We start from the raw sequence: 8,181 nt of genomic DNA, 5'->3' as shown, positions 1-8,181 counted from the left end.
CCTTCTTCATGTTAAGTAAGGGATAATGTGCAGCAACACGGTCATTATTGGGAAAAGAACACGGACAGGCTGATCAGGAGGCCGACGCGAAGCGGAGGGATCTAGATCGGCATGAAGGTGGTTTTCGGACCCCCCCAGACCCCCCCAATAAAGCAAAAATGCACGTTTCAGAGTGGCCTTTTATTGTGGCCAGCCTAAGGCACACCTGTGCAATAATCATGCTGTCTAATCAGCATCTTGATATGCCACACCTGTGATGTGGGATGGATTATCTCGGCAAAGGAGAAGTGCTCACTATAACAGATTTTTTCAGATTTGTGAACAATATTTGAGAGAAATGGTTATTTTGTGTATATAGAAAATGTTTTAGATCTTTGAGTTCATCTCATGAAAAATGGGAGCAAAAACAAAAGTGTTGCATTTATATTTTTGTTCAGTGTATATAACTTTACTACACTTTAATTGTATATACTACATTACAATTTAGTAAAATTCAATAATTGACTATTATATTTCACTACAATGTGCTACATCATACTTCATTATAATTTGCTACACTGTATTATAATGTATTTTATGATAATATATTTCATTTTACTCAACTTAAATATCATATACTATCATATACAATGCTACACCATACTATTTTATACTACCCTACACTGTATTATAATGTAAAAAATGTCATTATACTACACTATTCAATGTAAAATATACTTTATTATACTGTGCAAAGCCATGGGCCGCTTATTTCTGGTATTGAGTTAACAGGATGAATTACAGAATGGCGTACCGGGTGCAGGGCCAAAGTGTCAAGATCCAGTCTGGCCTTTATTTACAAAATGGCCCTCAAAGAGACACACATTGACCAGTGAGACATGCAAATGACCACAAGGAAATATAAAACGACAACAAAGAGAATCAAAGCAACTGCAAAGAGACACAAAGTCACCACACTGGCACAATGAACACAAAAGGGGCCACAAAGAGATTCAAAATGAGACTCAAAATGACCACGCACAAAATGACCCAAACAAACGTAAAACCACAGACACATTTGTTACGACTATGAAGAGATGCAAAAGAACAGAAAAATAAGCAAAAGTCCCACAAAGTCTGCGTGTGTTTATATGTAGGACAGAGGGGGGGGGGGCTTTGGCATGTCTCTGCCCGGGGCCCAGTGTTTCTTTATCCATCCACGGGGCCAGCATTCTGTACAGGCATGTACACTTTAAATATGTGTTGGGTTGTTATTTGAAAAAAATTATCAAAGAAAAAATCTTTAAATAACTGTTTAGGAACTGGATTGAATTTTAGGGCAAATGTTTTTTTCACCATTAACAATTATTATATAAAGCTTTAAGTCCAAGAAGGACTCTTATACATCTACTGTATTACAATCAACAATACGACTCATGAAAAAAGGAAAAAAGGTTACTTCACAGCATTCATGAAATATTTATTTCATACTTGTATGTATTTATCTTGTATAATCCCTGTGAGGTGGGTTTTATTAGTATGATCCTATAATAGCTTATTTTCTGAGTTTAAAAAAAATCTACATTATTAAATTATTATAAATAAATGTCATTCATGAGGAGTCAATTAGGCAGACCTTTATGTACAGACACAAAGTACAACACAACAGAACAAAATGGGAAGTTTTCCCAGTGAAATATTGTCATTTACACACTACAGGTGTGAACTATTTAAGAACTACAGGTTCTTAGTGTATCTTTATCTTGATACTGCAGACATTCTTCAACACTAACTAGAACACAATTCTGCTGGAAATACTGCACATATTAATGTGAAATGTAAAGACTAACGCATGTAAGCAGGTAGTGGTGTCAGTAGAGCAGAGCAGAACAAAGCCAGGAACTGATATTGACCTAATAAAACTGTTTAACACAGTATGAAAGCTTAAATATATAGGGGTTGCCACTCATGCTCTTGTGTTTAAAAGGTTTACGACTTCTTATATCCCTCCATCATTAAATGTCCATCCTTGAAATACTCGATTACAGCCATTAGGGAAAGGCTCTGCTGTGATTAAAACTCATTGATTTACGTGCTGCCTGGATTCAGTCTGGACTTAACACTAATATTGGCGGGGAATCTGTGGCACACACCGGCGCATTCACACATCGCATAGTTTATGTGAGAGGCAAATAGTGGCGGAAGCCCTGGGACTCAGTCTGCTGCTTCTGCATAACAACAGAGGATTAATGAGGGCAGAGCGGGGGGAGCCAAGGGGTGCAGAACAGCAGGGAGAAAAACAGAGCATTTGGGAAAAGGATGACGCCCCGGTGGAGAGCTGAGAGGGTTTTAGCATGTGAGGTGGGGAGAAAGATGGCGATGATGAACCCTTTAAAATGATTGAGAACTTATAATGGGAAATAATGAATATGAGGAGAAAAAGCAAAGAATGGGTCGCAGCAGTGGAGACAGATGAAGGCACAAGGACCCACCGCGGTCCCTTTGATCATCTATAACGGCAGATGAGCTAATTCAACTTGTTTTTTTTTACTGTATAAAGGCACGGGGAATTGACTCACAGCCATGGCCTGCCCTAAACAGAGCTTAAAGGCTGAGACAAAGCCATAATTCCCTCCATTTCCAGGTGAAACCTGAGTCTTTTGGCGCCCCGAAATACCACCAAGACCTTTTCAATACTGTGTTTGCATATGACAAAGACCATTTCTGCTGCAGGGCCAAATGCTCTCATGTGGCCGGAGATTTCATTTAGCTGTGTGATAAACCAAAGCCAAAGAGAATCACCTCTCAGTCTGTCACATTGGTGTCTTTCCAAAGTTCTCCCTGTGACATTCCATTTCTTTACCAACAACCCGATACCATTACCAATAACACAACACTTATAAAGTAATACCGATACCGTTAAAGTATTTCATTTGATACATTTCTGTCTGCTTTATTCTCCCCTCACATAAAAACATTCTGTTGCCAACCAACCCACATGCATGAGTCAAATGTAATGAGGTACTATACATTATTTAAATGTAATGCTGCATTATAATTATTCTCCACTTTATTTTGAAAGCCAATATTTCACGTTGTACTCCCCTATATTCATCTGACAGCTTTAGCTTCTTAACAGATACAGATTATCAGCTAATACAAAACACAAATCAAGTTATATCAAATTATAATTATATGCTTAAATACCCAGCACAAGTATATAAAGTAACTCCACATTAATGCATCAATAATAATAATTCATTCATTAATATATATGGCTCTGAAATTGACTATTGCGCATGACATACTTTTACTTTTGGTGTATTCAGATGTCAATACTTTTGTACTTTTACTTAAGTAAGACTTTAAATGCAGGACTTTTACTTGTGACAGTGTTCTTTGCAATTCAGTTTTTCCACTGCTCCTAAATATCTGAGTACTTCTTCCACCTATGGCAGGAGTTGGAGCTGCTGCGATAATGGGCCAATCACAGGTCGCAATAAATGTAAGAACACTTGCAGTGATTGGCTGCGAGCTAAACTATACAAAGAGTCATTTCTTTCTGCAGGAATCATTTTGACTGAAAATGTTTTGATAATATTTGGTACCTGGTTACTGGGTAAGGTGTAACCTCTACGATGCTCCACTTAAAGGTGGGGAAGACTTTCGAAGACCCAAAACACTGAGCACTTTTTGGAGCTGTTTGACTATATGTGCTGCATCACAACTGAACATGGGCTCTTGAAGCATTTTCAGATTACATTTCTTTGAAGCAGATTGTTGTGTGTATGCTTGGAATACTCTTAAGGAATCAGCAGGGAACAGCTTATAAAGCTGTACCCCATCCTCTACATACATCCATGATTAAAACCAGAATGTAACACACAGGTTTCACAAGGCTGTTTCAAGAGCTGTAGTCATGAGAGTTAAGTTGAGCTGAGGTCATTAGATCTATAACATCAGCTTTCTGTGACAAAACTCTGAAATATGATTACCAAATAAGCCTGGTTCAACAAAAAGGCACCAGCCGGGAAATATGGATTTATCTAGCCGTTAAATGGCAAAACCCCTGAGCAAAAGTTGTAGGAAGTCTACAACAAACTTTATATTTTGGCTGTGGTATTGCAGCAGAAATCATTTTTCCAATGTTTTTGACAGACTTATATTTTGGGAATCCACTTGTTCGTCACTGGATTCAGAGAGATGCAATTGTTATTGATCTTTTCTTCTGTGTTTGGGCCAGACAGCAAACTATTTTTTTTAAATATAAAGTTAATGTTGAAGACAACATCAACAACAATATATCAGAAAAACAGCCCTAATATGGTCTTATTATGGTTTCTATAAAATCAGTGTGTGTGCGAGACTCACCCTGGAATGGAACTGTCCCAGCAGGTTGGAGATGTGGTTGTAATGCGGGGTGGGATGACCGTGTCCACAGCTCCCTCCTTTAATTGGCAGTTCCTCTGCCCTCCACAGCGAGTGGTGGAGAGGATACACACCACTGATTGGCTCCAGGTAGTAGGTGTCACTGGAATTCAAGGCTATCAGGCCCCTGTGTGGAGGGAAAATGACAGGAAGAGGACTTAAGGCTGGTGAGCTTGCTCAAAACTCCATACAGGTTAATGGGGATTTCCAGGAGAGTTTAAGTTCTGCCCCCAAGAGACCGAAAATAAATCAATGAAAGTAGTTGAAGTATAAAATTGACAGTAAATAACGACATGTCCATTTTCTTTTTAGGTTTATTAGAATGTTATTTATTTGCCAGTTTATGGAGCTATATAAACAAGCTCCGGACTGGAAGTTGAAGCACAATTTCATAGTGGCCATCAGCGGTACTACAACTTCCGCGTCTATCTGGGCTCAAAGATATTCTTTCCGATTGGTTTACAATGAGAACGAGACATCGGTAGATCAGCGTATTATTGTTTTTTAGCTGAATCAAATTTCCATTACGATCAATTGACAAGCCCTTATTTAAATCGTTAGGAAATTCACAGAGTAAAATGCCCTGAAAGCCAAATCCAGAGTTATTGTACCTTTCCATTTCACCAGCCAGTGACGCTGTGGATTGAAGGCGGGGTTTAATGGCACTCTCTCTGAAATCTAGGCCATTTTGGCTACATGCGCCACCTAGCAACTTTCAACTTTGACACGGTCTCCAGTTCTCTTTGGTTCTAAATGCTAGCATGGTCTAAAATGATCTAGATACATTGTTTTATTACCATCATATATCGGTATCTTTGTCGTCAATTGCAATTTTTGAATCCAAAAGATCGATAAGTGCACCAGTGAAACAACTGTCCTCTAAAGACTTCTCTCTTGCATTACACTGACATAATGCCACCTATTTTTTTGTATGCATTGGGCCATCATCCCAACTCGAACGGGTCCTCCCATCATCTCCTCTCTGTGACGGCAGATTGTTGTACCACCCTTGAATGTGGACATGTGGAAGAGGTATAAACACTTTTACTTTGAGACAAGGTCGCAGGACACTTTGTTCCAACTAGATCAATTTAAACATACTAAGGCTTTTAAGCTAGTTAGCAAGGTTTCAGAAAAGTGTCTAATGGATGCCTTTGGCTCCCTCCATCTGTTACCTGACCCCTGTTCTGCACCTTGTAGCGGCCCCCTGAGAGGAGAACATATTATTTCCCGTGACACCTTGTTTGTTTGTGCGTTGACAAGTCGGCCAGCTCCACCTACCTAATTTCCATAGTGAGATCACACAGTCTGCTTGTCCCTTTTATATCCACAGGCATTCAACACGAGGAGAATAATGATATATGAACGGCTAGACAACCATGACAGATGATCATTCTAGTCATGTCAAAAGCATATTGATGGTGAACACGGAGAACGTTAATATTAACGGACGGAATATGTTCCCTCTTGTTTTTTGTTCAGTATTTTAAGTAGGGAATAATCATGCTGTACGTTATGGAATGACACTTACTGAAAATGCTTTGGGGGCCATGGAGTCAGTTATCTGAGGGATACAAGTTGACACCCGTTGTTTTTATATACAGTATATTATACATTTAATTACATCATTAAATTGACCCTAGTAAAAGTATGCTGGATCAGCTATTAGAAGTTCCTGATAGCAGTGTATCCATGCATATACAGACAACTACACTGGATTACTTTGGTAATGAGCTCATTTCAAGAGGACATATTACACTCATTTCCAGGTTTGTATCAGTATGTAGTGTCTCTACTTTAAAGAGTCCTCTCCTGCTGATGTTCAGGTGTATATCAGTATGTACTAGTGTCTCTACTTTAAAGAGTCCTCTCCTGCTGATGTTCAGGGTTTCTCGCCCCGCCCCCAACTCGCTCAGTACCGTCCGGATCACTGATGTCCTACCGCACTAGCAAACCGAAAACTTTTTTTTGTAAGGACTGTACGAAAACGAATACGGATGATTATATACAAAGTTTACTTCGGGCTTACTATCGAAGGTGAAATTGTAGGTATAAGTTTTTATGTCTAATCGTTAACGGATGTCAACTTCGGCAAACGAAGAGTCAACGTTCGTCGCCGTCGCATGAACGGAAAGTTCGTCTTGTCCGGTTGTTCTCGAGTCGGCGGCCATCACAAATGCACGAAGCCGGGCAAATGTACTGCGATCGTTGCAAGGGCTGTTGAAGACATCCAGCGGTGCGCCATAAAGTCACCCGGGTGGACCCTCGTGGCCACCACCCTGTCAGTTCGCCGACAACCAAGCCTCCCATTCCCCCCCCCGCGCGTCCCCAGGTGACGGATCTACAAACATAACAAGCACTTGTCTTTTGGCGATTTAGACAGAAAAAGTTACGCAAAAGTTGGTGTCGTGGAATAAAAGGTCCATAGAGGATGTATAGATACCTCCTTGTTAGGGCACTGAGGAGTCTACTCCCTTGGCCGTTCACATTTTACGATTGCAGTGAAGGCGCCAAATCCTGAGCAGTTACGGTTCGCGTTGAGATATACGGTCGACACCCTACACTGACTTACATGTCGGCAGAAGCTTGACTTGAGTCCGAACCTCGAAGTAAAGACGTGCCTGCTCGCAAGTCGGACTTTCCTTCATATCGAGCTCATATTCTAGTCAGATTTTGTCTGAAAGTTCGACTTCACAGACGTACTTCTACCGACGCCGGAGAATCAAAGACGCTGTGTGAGGCGATGATATGTGTGTAGCGAACCTACAACGGGCGGCGTGCGGACGAACCGGTCTGCTACTTTACAGAAACGGCCAACCTATAACGAAAAATAGACAGAGACACAAACGATTCCAGTTGGCCTACGTGACAACGTAGCTAGTGCGCCTAAGGACGGATTCTACTTTATCCTCCTGACTTTGACAGGGACTATCGTTATAGACGAGGCGAGGGGCGACGAACTATAGAAATCTAAAAAGTCACCAGGAAAAAAGTCGTCTCACTCGTTGAACAAAATTCCTTGGAGAAAAGGCGAGACGTGTTGACGAGGCCGCACTGGCCCGCCATAGCCATATATGTAATTGAAAAGTTGGACAATTACATTGTTACCCTCCGAAACTGCGAGTTTGACGAAGCCACATTACAGCGTTGTCCAGGACCGCTAATCCCTAGTGAAATGCCTCTAATATTATAATATAATCAATATTATGTGGTCTTAATAACGGGAACAGTAGAACAAAATTTCTCCAGGAGGAAACGAAAAAACCAACAGAAGGGGAAGGAAGCGACAACACATCCCTATGGTAACTGACTTCAAGTAACAATCGTTTACCAATATTTCAATCTAATAAACAAGACTGATCTTCAACTGGGATTTATGACACTGGGTATATTGACTTACACTTGTTGTAAATAAACTAGGTCGACTTTCGTCCTGACCCGAGCAAAAGTTCTGTCCGCCTCCCCGCTGGTCCTTCGTGCCAGCCCGTCGTGTCCCGGTCATACTCGTGTTGTGTATTTCTCCGAAAGAAACTTGTAATTTTCGTAACCCGTTCTTACATATCTGTGATGTACTCGACTATATTGGACCTGTAGCGTCCTCTCCTGAGAAGACTTTCAATCCTCTGCGGTGATGTATGACTGTTCAATATGTGGACTTGTGAGTCGTCCTCTCTGAGAAATTCATCTCTGTGATGGGGGGGGGGGGGGGGAATGACTATATGTGGACTCGCAGTCGTCCTCTCCTCAGAAATTTCATCTCGTGATGCACAGGTG

Source organism: Notothenia coriiceps, unplaced genomic scaffold (genome assembly GCF_000735185.1).
Source record: "Notothenia coriiceps isolate Sejong01 unplaced genomic scaffold, NC01 NC01_scaffold00028799, whole genome shotgun sequence".
In the NCBI taxonomy this organism is placed as follows: Eukaryota; Metazoa; Chordata; class Actinopteri; order Perciformes; family Nototheniidae; genus Notothenia; species Notothenia coriiceps.
This window is presented reverse-complemented; position numbering follows the sequence as displayed.